Source organism: Symphalangus syndactylus, chromosome 18 (genome assembly GCF_028878055.3).
Source record: "Symphalangus syndactylus isolate Jambi chromosome 18, NHGRI_mSymSyn1-v2.1_pri, whole genome shotgun sequence".
NCBI classification, from domain to species: domain Eukaryota; kingdom Metazoa; phylum Chordata; class Mammalia; order Primates; family Hylobatidae; genus Symphalangus; species Symphalangus syndactylus.
This window is the reverse complement of record NC_072440.2, coordinates 90952763-90967768: the sequence shown is the minus strand read 5'-3', so window position 1 is coordinate 90967768 and position 15006 is coordinate 90952763. Positions and strand designations below refer to the sequence as shown.

General features: G+C 40.9%; 1 long non-coding RNA gene across 1 annotated transcript; it reads left to right on the top strand.

The window, feature by feature from the left end:
• The first annotated feature begins 3910 nt into the window (after positions 1 to 3910).
• Positions 3911 to 5586, top strand: LOC134733469 (uncharacterized). The gene is made up of 3 exons (XR_010116938.1): positions 3911 to 4043; positions 5150 to 5249; positions 5401 to 5586. It is a non-coding gene; the product is annotated as an uncharacterized lncRNA (long non-coding RNA).
• Positions 5587 to 15006: the final 9420 nt, after the last annotated feature.

Sequence of the window (15006 nt, the reverse complement as noted above, 5' to 3'; positions counted from 1 at the left end):
TGCCTGGATAATTTTTGTATTTTTAGTAGAGATGGGTTTCACCATGTTGGCCTAGCTGGTTCTTGAACTTCTGGCCTCCAGAGATCCTCCTACTTTGGCCTCCCAAAGTGCTGGGATTATAAGAGTGAGCCACTGTGCCAGATCCCACTGAAGGATTTTAGAAAGGTGGATGGCATGATTGGATTCGCCATGAACTCCTTATTATCTTGGACTTTGTTTCATACCTTATTTGTTGAGAAGAAGAGGGATGTGAAATTTGGAACTAAATTAAAATCCATGTGAGCCAGGTCTCTGTCCTATTTATCTCAGAAGAATGCCCTCTCATTTTTATAATGAGACAATCGCCAAGATTATACTTTCTTTAATGTAGCGAAAACATACAAAAGGAGTAAAGGGGATCTTTGCCTGCTCATATTTGTGAAAACCAAGAACAGAATATAGAAATGCCCAAAGAGCATGTTTGAATACATCTCTTTGTAAAACACGACAGAAAGGAGTGATTATTTAAATTGGACAGGACTTTGCATTCCTGGCTCCTTGGTGGCAGTGCCTTTTGTCTGAACTCTCTTACTAGAAAAATGTCACAAAGGATAAAAAATGAGTCCAATAAGTTTTATTCAATTTCAGAGTCTATTATATATTCTGTTTTACACAAAGCATATAATTTTAAATTTCATAGATAGGCACACTGAACATACACTTGGTAGATATACAGCTATTTGTACGAGTGAAATTGAAACCCTCCAGGGAGGGTACATTAATAATTCCTTACTTGTAAGACAGAACAGCCATCTCATATTCCAAACAAAGCCCGGCCAGCACAGATGTGATTCATGGTCATTTATGAAAACTGATTACCAATCACCAGATCTTAAAGCCATGGCAACATTTATTTTTCAATCTCATAAACAATAAAGCTCCATGTAACACATGAGGGACCTCTTTCCCACAGAGGAGTTAGTAAATGCAAAAGCTAATTTTCCACATCTGACAGCATGCATGAAAGCTGATGAATACATGTATGATAAACATATATTTCAGTAGAAAGAAAAATTAATGTATATATACCTACACAGAGTTTTCTTTCACTGGGGTGTTGATCTAAGAGTAGCGGTCGGGGGAAACTGAATTTTTTTTTTAGTGCCTCAAAGGCAAACATTTTGCTAATTGGACAGTTTAAAATATTCAGTTCATTAATCCTAGATAAAAGCCATATTCATATTTAGCTTAAATGGTTCTTTTCAACAAGATATATCAAAATTGTAGTTTCTGTATTTAATAATGAGAAACAAGAGATCACAATAATGCTTGATTTGTAGCTTATTCTCGATACTTGGTAAAGACATTAGACAAACTATTTATGAATTTTCTATCAACGAAGTGTCCTAAGGTACCACCAGGAAGAAACAGCATGGTTTTGTGACCCGCAGGTCCTGCTGGGGCTGCTTTTTCCTATTCCAATGGTTGAAAGCCAGGCCAAGTGGACACAAAAAGTAGCAAGGTCATTCTCCGCTTGGCCTTCACTTGTTGTGCCAATGTCTGTTACGTGTCCCAGGGAGACAGTAACTTCTCCAAGGTCAGCTTGAAAGCTTGGAAGTCTTCTCCCCCATCCTGTAGCCAAAAGTCGTGCTGAAGGGATATGAAATCCAACACTGAGTGAAGGGGTAGGCAGAGGGTGGGGGGATGGAGGAACATAGGCAAATCAATTTCCCATGATGTGCATAATTGGTCTTACATTTGGGAGTGCTTCTTAAAACATTTTCATTCAGAGTGAGCTGAAGAAGTTTAAGAAATAAGCAGTTCTAAATCAGATGATAGGTTGGGCCATTTTCGAGGGTAATGTGGCCAGAGCTGAGCAAGTTGAAATTTTGCTGGCAGAAGTCCACTGGTATCTTTGGACCCCTGTATGAAGAATAGGTAAATGTAGATTTTAGGCAATGTGGCTTCTCCTGATGTAACTCTTGAGTTCGACTTTGAAGCACTGGACCCGGACTTAGTCTTTCCAGAGTCTTAGGACCCCCATGTCTAGGTATTCATTAGAAGAGGCCAATCTATGTCTAGTCTTTGGCTCCTGCCTTGTTACATCTCTTCCTTGTCCTTTGGCCAAGCTCTGCTCCAGGCTTGAGGCTTTTTTATTTCTATAACACAATTTGATTCACTCTTGTTGAAAATCTTGACTGGTGGCATCATTAATAATACATTCATTACCTCAGTCAAAAATGGCCAGCGTCCTGCCTTCTTATCTACTTCCTTGAGCATTTTATTGCCAAACCATGAAAAGAAGTGGAGTTGTGGGGGCAAAAGTAGTTCAAAAATTCCAGTCCGGTTCTGGCCACAAGAACAATCTTTAATTCTTGTTTTGCACCAAATATACTATCCCTCTTGGGTCTGTTCTAAGCTGTGTAAGCAGATAATTTCCAGTTTTTCAATGGCATTTTTAATAGTTACCTTCTGGAATTCAACTTTCAAGGGATTTCCTGATAAGAGCTATGTAATCAGGATGGAATCTCTTATTAAAAGGATTTTCCTTTTCCAAATCTTGAAAAAAGTCTGTTTCGCTCTTCTCAAATTATCAGGCAATCTATCAATAATTGAAGGTGAGATTGAAACTATGACCTTGGCAGGTAGTGCAGAAGATTTGCTGAAGTTGTTCAATAGTGTGAGCTATTTTTTAGATTACAGAGTGTTTTTAAACTATATTAAAAGTAAACTTCTTTTCACAGTCTTCAGGGGCCTGGGAACAGGTTCATTTGTTCAACAAACATTTCACTTATTCAACAATCCGTACAATGAAAGTAGAGGAAAAGAGTGAATTGAGGAAGTTTCCAGTTGCCCTTCACACTGACTCTCCTTGGCACGTTGCTGCTGATGGGTCCATCCTTGGCCTACTTACCATGGTGTCCCACAGTTATGAGGACAGTTCTAAGTCTGTCTCTGGATAAATGATGTACCGGGCCCTAGTGCATACAGACCTTCACCTGAATCACAGGGGGCATGTTAAAATGGCTGCAAGCCAGATACACAGTCAGTAGGAAGGACTGGAAATCTGTGTTTCCACAAGTTCTCCAGGTGATTCTCAGGCAAACTAAAGTCTGAGAATTAAAGCATCAGAAATTGTGCCTAGGAGCCTGCCTTCATAAGTTAATAGAATGATTTTGGACAACTATTTAACCCCTCAGTGCCTCAGTTTCCTCATCTGTAAAATGGCAGATAATAACAGTGTCTACCTCATGGGAATAGTTTTAAGGATTATGTAGTTATTAATTAAAAGATGTTAAATGCTTAGACCAGTGCTTAGAGGTGCTATGTAACTGTTTTCAATTATTATCACCATTAGTTCTGGGATTGCTTATAGCTGGAGACTCAGCCTGTACGGTTTTCCCTATGAACCTTCAGCTGTGCCCAGTTTCAGGGCTCAGCAGGGTGTCTGAAGGCAAGGTCTCTTGTCTTGTGCTTAATTGGGAGAGGATGAGCAGGGGGCATATTGTGAAGCTAGAGGGCTGAGAGAGCTCTGGGCAGTAGACGTGGTGATTGAGGCCAACTTTCGTTGAAGTCTCAATACTGCCCCCTACTGGCAGTATAAACTAAGGCCGGAGCCTATTTCCCTTACCTGTTAAACGGAAGTGAAAAAATTAATGGCTACTTCCTTTCCTCTCTTCAATTTTACCTTTTGAAACGAATCGTTAAAATAGGGACATTTCCTGTTAACTTGACTTTGGTATTGTGTTCTCTGACCTAAAATTGGGAAACCACGCTAAAGGGTGATTCCACAATGAGCTGGTCAATCTTGGCTATCACCTTCCTCCAAGTTATACTGTAGGAGGCTAAGGAAAAAATTAGGAGAGAATGGAGAGGCGGAGAGTTCTTTGGAGATAGAGTGTTAGTGTGCAGAACGTTCCCTCCTGTCCTGTCTTCTGCCCCCTCCTCCTCTCAAAGCTGAGTGGGAAGGGGCTTCAGACAAAGATCAGGAAAGCTTGACGTATGGCTAGGGAACTTAAGGAGGGAGAGGTACCGGGATGTGGCTCAACCTGAGAAAGTCCCAGGTGAGCAGCTGGCTGGATTTCCTTGTGGTGGCAGAGCAGAGACAGGGCTACCATAGAGTGAGCTGCCCTCCCACCACAGTGGGGCAAAGGTTCTTGTTTCCTGTGGGCCAGATGTAGAGTCTGGTGGACAGAGGAGGCCATGTGCCATCTTGCAAAAGAACCTTGGCCATGATGCATCCTGCTTGGGGGTGAGGTGGGCTCTGCAGAAGGATTGCACTATTAGCTGTAGAAGCCATGGAGCATCCTGTGAGGTTAGCTAGAGATTGTACTAGGGAATTGCAGTCAGAGAATGTGGGATGGGAGGAGAATTTCTAAATACCCACATAAGCAACCTGGGAGAGAAAGGATCAAGTCCAACATATGGACAATTAGTACACTCGAGGTACCAACACTGGATTACAACTCTGCCTGACAAGAGAGGCCTTTTCTTTCCTTCCTTATCTCTTCTCCCTTCCCTTCACCTGACTATGGAGAAGCCAGAAATGGTCAGTGGGGGAGGAGGTGAAGCAAACCAAATCTGAAATTGTCCATGCTCCTCCTACTCTGCTGATGTTGGATGTAGGTTTCTGAGCCTGGGACAAACCAAAGCTTGGCAACAGGAGAGACTTTATATTGAATGAGGGTTTGAAAGTTTAATATTAAACTTGACTGGGGCTTTCCAAATCATGAAATAACTGAAAATGCTGTAGGAACTGTCCAGGATTTTATCTGACAGGGAAGACTGATTCTACAGAGTAGGTGTAAAGGGTCAGCAGTGAGATAGAAGAAAGTTACCTTTGGCTTGCACACTGCCAAGTCCAGCTGGTTCACTAAACTAGGTAGCCTTGTAATGTAAGATTCAAAGGCGCTAATGTGTGGCAAAGTACTTTGAACATTATAAGGTGATGTAAATACTTTGAAATTAAAAATATTTTTATATATAGGTGTAGCTAAAAAAAGACAGAAAAGACCTATTAAGCACCTACTCAGTGCAAAGTTGACCTTGCTTTCAGTGTTTAGAGGATGCAGGAAAAAAATACGACATTGTTCCTGCCTGTGGGGAGCTTATTGTCTCTAAAGAGCGACAGTTGCAAACCCCACCGTTTCCTTATCCTCTTTTCTGCCAGGTCAAATGAAGTCAGACAGCAAAGGTGATTGAACTTTCAGTCTTGAAAATACATCATGGAACCTGATTTTCCGAAGAAGTGATTCAAACTGAACAGCAAGGTAGCTTACCTTATTGCTGCCTGTCTCAGAACTCAAGCTCACACTTCTCTTTTCTTCAAATACTCGCCTGTTTCTAAGAATCTTTCCACTGCTCTGGGTCCCGATGCCTCAGTGCTCCATCTTGCTGCCCCGGTACTCTCTTTAACCTCAGGGAGAAGAATCTCCTCCTTGTGTCACTAGAATGTGGAACAGAGAAGAAGGAAGAGCTGACATAATACAGACCAAGCAGATTTTAAAAACAAACAAACAAACAAAACCACATCCAGTTCCATCAGCCACACCTGGCAGTAAAGCACTCAGTGGCCAACTCAGCAGTCCCACTTTGGTTCTTCTTAGACGGCAGCATCTTCTTAGATAATGCTGTGCCTGATGCACAGTAGAAGCTTAATAAATACTATGACAAATTAATGTCTTTACTGATTATATATAGTTTTCTGGGTGAGAGCAATGAAGATAATCCTATGTCTTCCTTAATCCAGGCAACAGACAGCTTTCTGTTTATTTATTTTTTTTGAGACGGAGTCTCGCTCTGTCGCCCAGGCTGGAGTGCAGTGGCGCAATCTCGGCTCACTGCAAGCTCCACCTCCCGGGTTCACGCCATTCTCCTGCCTTAGCCTCCTGAGTAGCTGGGACTACAGGCGCCCGCCACTGCGCCTGGCTAATTTTTTGTATTTTTAGTAGAAACGGGGTTTCACCGTGGTCTCGATCTCCTGACCTCGTGATCCGCCGCCTAGGCCTCCCAATGTGCTGGGATTACAGGCTTGAGCCACTGCGCCCGGCCAGCTTTCTGTTTAAAATTTGTGTTCCAGATAATCAGGGTATATAGAATGCTGATGTATTACCGTAGTATCAAACTACAATAAGGCAATGTTAATCTAGCAATATATATAATGAGAATATTGGCTACAATAGAAAAACGGGCTTGTCTGGTCTGTATCTCTCAAGGAGGAAACAGTTTAGTCAAACAAGTTGAAAAATAAAGCAAAATTTAAAAAGGATAAAAAAAAACACTGGTTCTTTGTTTTCCGGGGGAGACCATCTCTATACTGAACTAAATTTAACTTCCCTATTGTGTATGATCGCCCTCCAGTATGGGGCTACTCTGCCCTAAAGGTACGACTTTGCCCGTGATGAGGATTAATCCCACTCTTGACCCACACAGATGGTTTTAGTGACTGTATCTTTTGTGCAGCTCCGTTTCTTCTCAAAATATGCAGATGAGATGTTTCTTCCAGCCTCTGGATATTGAGGTGCCTGGGATACCTGAGTGAGGGAAGAACGGAGCACCCAGAAGTGGCAGCTGAAGCCAGATTGCACAAGAGAGACAGGAAGACCTTCCAAGGCAGACAGAAAAACTCAAAAGAGAGCAGCCGTCTGGGGCTATTTATCACATAAACAAAGTCAGAAGCCTTTCAGTCTTCCTCCTGTGTTACATCAGGGTTCATTTTAAAAAGATACGCAACTTGGTGATCACAAGTTATTTAAAAAAAGTAGAAGAGATGGAGGTGTGGGTGTCATGCATTGTGAAAAATTGTCCATTTAAAATGGATACAAAACGGAGGCACAATTTTATTTTATGACAGTAAACTTGTCTAAAATGCTGCATTCCCAGAGCCTATCAGCTGAGAATTAGTTGATTGAACACCTTCCGCTTGTCTTTGTCAGGCCCGTAGATACATGAAGACTGGTCTCTGTCATCAAGTTGCTTACAGTTTGCAGGTGCTACACCAATGGGAATCATTTGTATCTCACATAGGGCGAGTATTGATGGTTGCTCTGCCAAGCCTTTTAGTGACTCTTACCTTGCTCTTCACACAAAGAATATGTCATCTACTGCTGTGCCACCCAGGGCCATTCTCTCACAAATTAGAGCTCCATGATCCAGATCCTCAGAGTTGTAGAATGAATTCCACCCTAGGATCCAGAAAGGAGTTTTGGGGAGGGTTTTGGAAACGGTGTGAGAATAACCCACGACCTAGGGAAGCAGGCTGCATCACAAAGCATGAATAACCAGGCCCCACAGTGGTTCGTGGAGCTCTAAGCAGAATCTATTTGCCCAGAAGCAGCATGTGGTTGGAGGGGAAACAGCCTACCTGGTAGGAGATGACCTAGCTATCAGTCATCCTTTTAAAGCTACAGGCCTTGGGGGAAACATTTTTCTTTTGGAACCTCAGTTTTATCATCTGAAAACCAAGAGGTCTGACCTCACACCCTCTGTAAAATTCTTCCTGAGTTGACTTTCTGATTAGGCCGTTTCCTCTTGCTGTGCTATTGTCGTTCACAGCTGGATCTATTTCACTGACATTTGGATTAAGCCCAGTGAGGCAGTAAATACACAGCACAAAGTTCTTTATATGATAATAGGGTGGACCCTGGCTGGCTGAAGGCCCTGTGCACCCAGGCACAGTGGCCCCAGAATTCTGCATCTGACTCAGTGCTTCCCACATTATGTGCAATAGACTTTGGTGAGGATCAAAGAGAGGCATTGAGGAACAATGTCCACCCTCACATACCCTTGATCTTGAATGTAACCTTCACACTGCTGGTTTGTTGATTGGCCTATTTTGGAAGACTTCTTAGCCAAGGTCCAGTTGCCAGAATGGCCAAGTCTTCATATCTGAATTAGCCTTTGTATTCTCCCATAGGTCACATGCTACCTGATTTGAGAAATTAGGACACGTTAAAGATTGTATTAATTCCCAGTCATTCCTTCAAAACAACAAAAAATGACTGAACAAATAGTCATAAGTTTATTTAATTTCTCTTTGCTCAGGCTAGACATCTTAGGACACCCTTAAGCCTCCTCTTACCTTGGGACTAATATGTAATCAGTAATGAAGCCTTTTGACGCTTCTCCATGCTGCTGTTCCTCTCTGTGTCTATCTCTACAACCCTACTTTAGGACCATCTCACAGTCTATCTTGACTACTACGATATTTTCCAGAATGGCCACCATGCCTCATCTTTCAACATTTCCAAATCCCATTTGTCATATGTGTGTATCTACATTAGCTTGATACATCTTAAACCTTGGCAATGGTTTTCTTTTAGACAGAAACATCAGTGTTTTCTATTGGTCCAGAAAGAAGTCCAACTTTCTCAGCTTCATATTTAGCGCCCTCCACCCTGCCTCTCCATCCTCTGTTTATCCTCATCCTGACATAGTCCAACACAAAACCTAGGTCCTGTCATCACTAAATTTTTAGCGAATCTCCAGATAACTTCCATTTCCTTCCATTACATATCATGTACATGCCTTAAACCCTCCACCATGCTGTAAGCACTTTAGGGGTAATATTCAAGCTGACTTCCTCTATCTCCCATAATAGCTAGCCAGGAGTGTGACACAGACTTCATTTTAGTTCTTATAGAACAAATCAGTGATTGTCCCCCACAAAGCCAATGCCATTTCTACCTTCAAGTCTTTCTCAAACAATGCCGTCTTGGAATGCTCTCTTCTGCTCACCTTACATTTTTTGATAATTTTGTTGAGTTAAAGTTAATTTTCATCTAAAGTTTCCCTTTTCTTGGCATAAAGCTCCTGATAATCTGTTCTTATCATATTAGTGTTGGTGGCATTGATAATTAAATTCCCCTTTTTATTCCTAATATTGTTTATTCATGTGTTCTGTACCTTTTATCTTGATCAATCTTGCTAGACGTTTGTTAATTTTATTACTTTTCACAAGGAGCCAACTTCTAGCTTTTGTTTTACCCTCTCTTTTGTATATTGCTTTTCTATTTTATTAATCTGCTTTTATCTTTATTGTATGTTTCTACTTGCTTTGGGTTTAATTTGCTGTTCTTTTTTTAACTTTCTAAGACAACTGCTTAGTTCAATACTTCTCAACTTTTTTTCTTTTTCCAACATAAGCATTTGAGATTCTGGTCTTGCTATCACGATTGTTTTAATTGCATTTCATAATGCAGGAAATTGCCACATAGTATTACCATTTAGTTTTAGATATTCTTGAGTTTGTAATATGATTTCGTCTTTGATGTGTGAATGACTTAGGAGGAGGTGCTTATATTTCCAAACATGTGAAGTTTTCCTTGTTATCTTTTAGCTACTATTTCTTACCTAATTGCTTTGTGAATTTAGCTTGAAACTAAATTCTTTCTAATGTGTTGAGATTTTCTTTATGGTCCAATATATTGTTGATTTTGGTTGAAGAGATTTCATTGTCTTAATTGTTGGGTGGAATGTTCTAGAAATGTCCATTGTGTGAGGCATCTAATAGTATGGTTTCAGTTGATATTCTTTTTTTTTTTTTTTTTTTTTTGAGACGGAGTCTCGCTCTGTCGCCCAGGCTGGAGTGCAGTGGCGCGATCTCGGCTCACTGCAAGCTCCGCCTCCTGGGTTCACGCCATTCATCTGCCTCAGCCTCTCTGAGTAGCTGGGACTACAGGCGCCTGCCACCACGCCCGGCTGATTTTTTGTATTTTTAGTAGAGACGGGGTTTCACCGTTGATATTCTTAATGGTTTTATCCTCTGCCTAGGCTAATAGCTACAAGATAGTTGTTAAACAAAATCTTTAACATGGTAGTTTGTGTATTTTTCTGTATAGGTATGGAAATATTTGCTTTAAATATTTTCAGGATATATATTAGTTACATATGTATTAAGAATGAGTATGACTTTCTGATAAACTGAAACTGTTAACATTATATAGTGACCTTTTTTCTCTCTCTAGTTATATTTTTCCCTGAGTCAATTTTGTCTGATACTGATACAGTATTCTTCATTTAATATTTATCTGGTATATATATCTTTTCATTATTTTACTTTCAATCTTGTGGTATCCTATGTCTTAGATATGTAGGACATATCTAACACAAAACTGAATTTAAATAAATAACACAAAACTGAATTTATTTTTATCATCTTCAATCTTTGTCTTTTAACTATAGTATTTTATGCATCATTATTTTTCATAATTACTGATATTCCTACACAATATATTATTTCTATGTATATATTCATACTCAACATATTTATTTGTGTTTTCTATTTATAGCATCTTTTTTTTTTTTGGAGACAGGGTCTTGCTGCCAAGATAAGCTGTGACACAGTCCTAAATTAGGGTGGTAAAGATAGACACAGAGAGGAATGGTAACATGGAGAAGCATCAAAAGGCTTCATTACTGATTACGTATTAGACCCATAGGTAAGGGGAAGCTTAAGAGTGTCCTAAGCAAATACTCACCTTGGCTGGAGTGCAGTGGTGTGATCACAGCTCACTGCAGCCTCGAACTCCCAGGCTCAAGCAATCCTCTCCCTTCAGCCTCCTAGGTAGCTGAGGCTACAGGTGCATGTCATCACACCTGGCTAATTTTTTTAAAATATATTTTTGTAGAGAAGAGGTGTCACTATATTGCCCAGGCTGGTCTGGAACCCCTAGGCTCAAGGGATCCTCCTGCCTTGGCCACCCAGAATGCTGGGATTACAGGCATGAGCCACTGCACTTGGCCGTATAGCATCTAATTTTTCTATTTATTTTGTCTGTTCTATATTTTCCCCTTTCTTGCCTTACTCTTGAGTGATTTTATGTTTTATTATTACATTTCTCATCTCAGAATCTACACACTCTATTTGTCTTCTTTTAGTGAGTGCCCTAGAAATTTTAACAAGCATACGTAACTTGAATTCTAGAGTTAATCAATATTTTGACCTTTAGCCTCAACAATGACTCTATAAGCCACTCTCTTTATCCCTCTCATCCCTCTCCTATTTTTTTCACAGCTTTGAGATATAATTTGCATGCAATTTGCTCATGTAGAATGAACAATTCAATGATTTGTAGTATATTCAGAGTTGTGCAACCATTGCCACTATCTAATTTTATAACGTTTTCTTTTTTTTTTATTATAGTTTAAGTTCTAGGGTACATGTGCACAACGTGCATGTTTGTTACATATATATACATGTGCCATGTTGGTGTGCTGCACCCATATAGGAGATATACGTTAGGTATATCTCCTAATGCTATCCCTCCTCCCTCCCCCCCATCCCACGACAGGCCCCGGTATGTGATGTTCCCCTTCCTGTGACCAAATGTTCTCATTGTTCAATTCCCACCTATGAGTGAGAACATGCGGTGTTTGGTTTTTTGTCCTTGCGATAGTTTGCTGAGCATGATGGTTTCTAGATTCATCCATGTCCCTACAAAGGACATGAACTCATCCTTTTTTAGGGCTGCATAGTATTCCATGGTGTATATGTGCCACATTTTCTTTATGCAGTCTATCATTAATGGACATTTGGGTTGGTTCCAAGTCTTTGCTATTGTGAATAGTGCCACAATAAACATACGTGTGCACATTTCCATTACCCGCAAAAGACGCTCATACCCAGGAGCAGTTACTCCCCATTTCCCCCCCACCTCTAGCTCCTGTCAACCACTAATTTAGTTCCTGTGACTGTGGATTTCCCTAATATAAGTGGATTATACAATACATGGTCTTTTATGACTGGCTTTTTTCACTTACCATAATGTTTTCAACATTCATCTATGTTGTGACATATATCATTACTCCATTTTTTGTGGTCAAATAATATTCCATTGTATTGATAGATGTTCTAAATATTTTTAAAACTAAAGTTGGCTTCAGTGATTATTTTAAACCTGAAGGCCCCTTCTTTATTTATTCCCTGATTTGAAATTATTTACTTTGTTGACTCTTCCTGCTAAGTCAAGACATTAAAGTAGCTTTTTTAGTTCTTTGTTGCAGGCAGTTGAGTCAGGGAGCTACACTGGGGGACAAAGTAACCATCCAAAGGCCTTCTTTTCTGTCATTTGACTCTCCTGCCCATCCTTCTCCGCAGATCAAACCGTCTTCACCAGGGAGCCAGCATATTGAGGTCTCCCTCTCCTCATATCCCTTTGGCACTATTTTTAAGCCCTAAGTATGTCCCTCTTGACATAGATGGCCTTGTATTCAGTTACCACTGACCGTGGTGAGAAGCCCTGGGTAGACATGAATGATCCCTGCTGTTTCTCTCCATCTTTAGAAAGGCAGTCGACTTAGGTATCTTTTGAAAGGCACTTGAACATATGGTAGGGAGAGGGTAGGTACTCAAGAAAGAACTATTGAACAAATAAATGATCAGAGTCTTTGACTTCTATTTTCTTCCATGATGATTGACTTCTCTGAGCTAAATTTCATTTATCTGATTCCTGATGCCTGGATAAAGTGAGCTGAGATCAAGGTGCTAATAATGCACCACTCTGGGCACCTTCCCTGGGCCTGGCTTCTTGATCTCAGTGGCATGGAAGGGGGTCAAAGACCAAGCTCTTATTATTTACAGCATCCACAGGGGTTGCAGGTGGATACAGAACAAATCATCTTCCCCAGCCTGGCTCCAATGATGCCTCAGACTTCTGAGGACTGGGAGGAATTTGTTACAATTTTGATTTCCCTAGTTCAGAGGGGGCTTAGATATATGTCTGTCTTAAGCTTCTTATTGTCTTTCTGCATATGGTGTGGCAAAAGCAAGGTCTCAATGGAGCATATTCAAAAGGGAGATCCAGAGAGGAATTTGGATCAGATCTGATTAAACCATAATCCCCTTATTATTACCAACTTGGAAAGAAAGCACTGCCTAGCACCAGTGGTGGGGCATATTTTAGAGTTGCTTATATGGCTTGTTCTGGTAGGCAGGACACAGTGACCCAGGAGGACTTATACTGACCTCATAGGTGGGGAAGTCGTCTTTGAATTTGCATTTTTAAGCCACACTGGGAATGGAGAGAACTGAGGTTGAACAGATGGGGCTGTGGTGTCTTCACTTCGGGGTAATGAGAAATCAGCATTCCCAGATAGCAAAGGGCTCAGGAGAGACACGATCCAGCAGCTTAGGACAGTTTAGAGAAGGATTAGAGAGGCAGTGAAGAATCATCACTGCAGAGCTTTCTGCTGCTTCATGAAACCAACACCCTGCCCTTATTCTTTCTTTCTGAAATAGAAGTTGGTTCATCAGGGATGTCTGATCTTAACACAGTCGAGAGAATGTGTATCTCTTTTTTAAAAGAGCGAATAAGTGGAACAGAAATGAAAATATGGTGTTTCAGCCTAGCAATAACGGGGGAAGATTTCACATAAACCAAATCTAATTTATAGTTGGCGCTTGCGAAGGGTTGTGGAGCCTTACACATAATAGAGGCTTAATGGGTATTTGTTGAATTTAATGATTTGAATCATTTGCAGCAAAACAAATTCCACTTTGTCTGAATTGCTCAGATCGGTTTCCTCCTCGCTCCATTTAGCGCAGCAGGCAGGTGAGAGTTTCCATGTGCAGTAGAACCACAGGATGGTGGAATCCTTGCCCATCCACACACCATCCCCTCAGCCACAGAAGCATGTGACAGTTGTACTGAAACAGAAAGACGTTGGCCTGAGTCCTGGCTTTCTAATTTACCCATTAGTAAAAATACAGGACTCATTGATGAGAAATAACATTTATAATGAAACAACACAATATCTGGCACAGGCTGGCCCTCAATGAACTTTTGTTACAAAAATAATTTGTGATTTCCCCACAAGGTAGTGTTTTATAAAAGTTGGTGACTCCAGCCTCTAATCCCAGCACTTTGGGAGGCCGAGGCGGGTGGATGACCTGAGGTCATGAGTTCAAGACCAGCCTGGCCAACACGGAGAAACCCCGTCTCTACTAAAAATACAAAAATTAGCCAGGCATGGTGGTGCGTGCCTGTAATCCCAGCTACTCGGGAGGCTGAGGCAGGAGAATCTCTTGAACCCAGGAGGCGGAGATTGCAGTGAGCCAAGATCAAGCCACTGTACTCCAGCCTGGGCAACAGCAAGTCTCTGTCTCAAAAAAAAAAAAAAAAAAAAAAAAGGTTGCTGACTCAGTCTCAGGACTTCCTACTAAAATACTGAAATATCCATGCATTCTGAGAAAAACATGGAAAAGCCTAATAGCCTAAAAGTGTGAATTAACCTGTGACTTGTGATGATATCTGAGATGCCTTTGGATTAATTATTATAGGATCTGCAGTTGATTGGAAATCCTGAGCATGGGCTGGGGCTGACGCCTTTATTTTCGGAAGGACAAGCAGCACACCTATAGCCCTGAAGCAAAGTTAGAAGAAGGCTACATTAAATGGAGAACTCACAGAAAAATCTACTTTCAAAAGAAATCAAGAATGTTTTAGTCACCCAATTACTACTTATTTTTCTTTATCTGCTCAGAGAATATAAACCCCAATTTAAATATATGGGTTTGGGGCAGAAGCAGTTCAAGTGAGGGGCTTTTTTTTAGTAGTACAATTAGAGGAAGGCGTTGTGACAAAAGGAAAGCACTCCAGGAATTGGAGTTTTCATCTGCGGTTAAATGAAAATGCCTGGAAGTGGGCACTCAAGGATCCGGAGTCAGTCAAAGCTCTCCAGACGATTCTCATATGTAGCTAGGGTTGCAGTCTTCTAGAGAGATAATGATCAAAAGAGGTGTTTCTCAAAATATGTGTTAAAATACAGATAAGAGACCCTCCCCAAGACATACTAAATCAGAATTTGGGAAGGAAGAGCTGGGTCTTGGGATTCTGCCTTTGTTAACAAGCTCTTCAGCTGAGTTTTATGCTTACTTAAGTCTGAAAACTGATGACAGTGGATTGCAAACTTAGCTACATATTAGAATTGTTTAGGGAGCTTTAAAAAAATACCTGACGCAGAGGCCCCAGGGATCAACCAGTTTAAAAGCTCCCCAGCAAGTTCAGTGTACTGCAAGGATTAAGAACC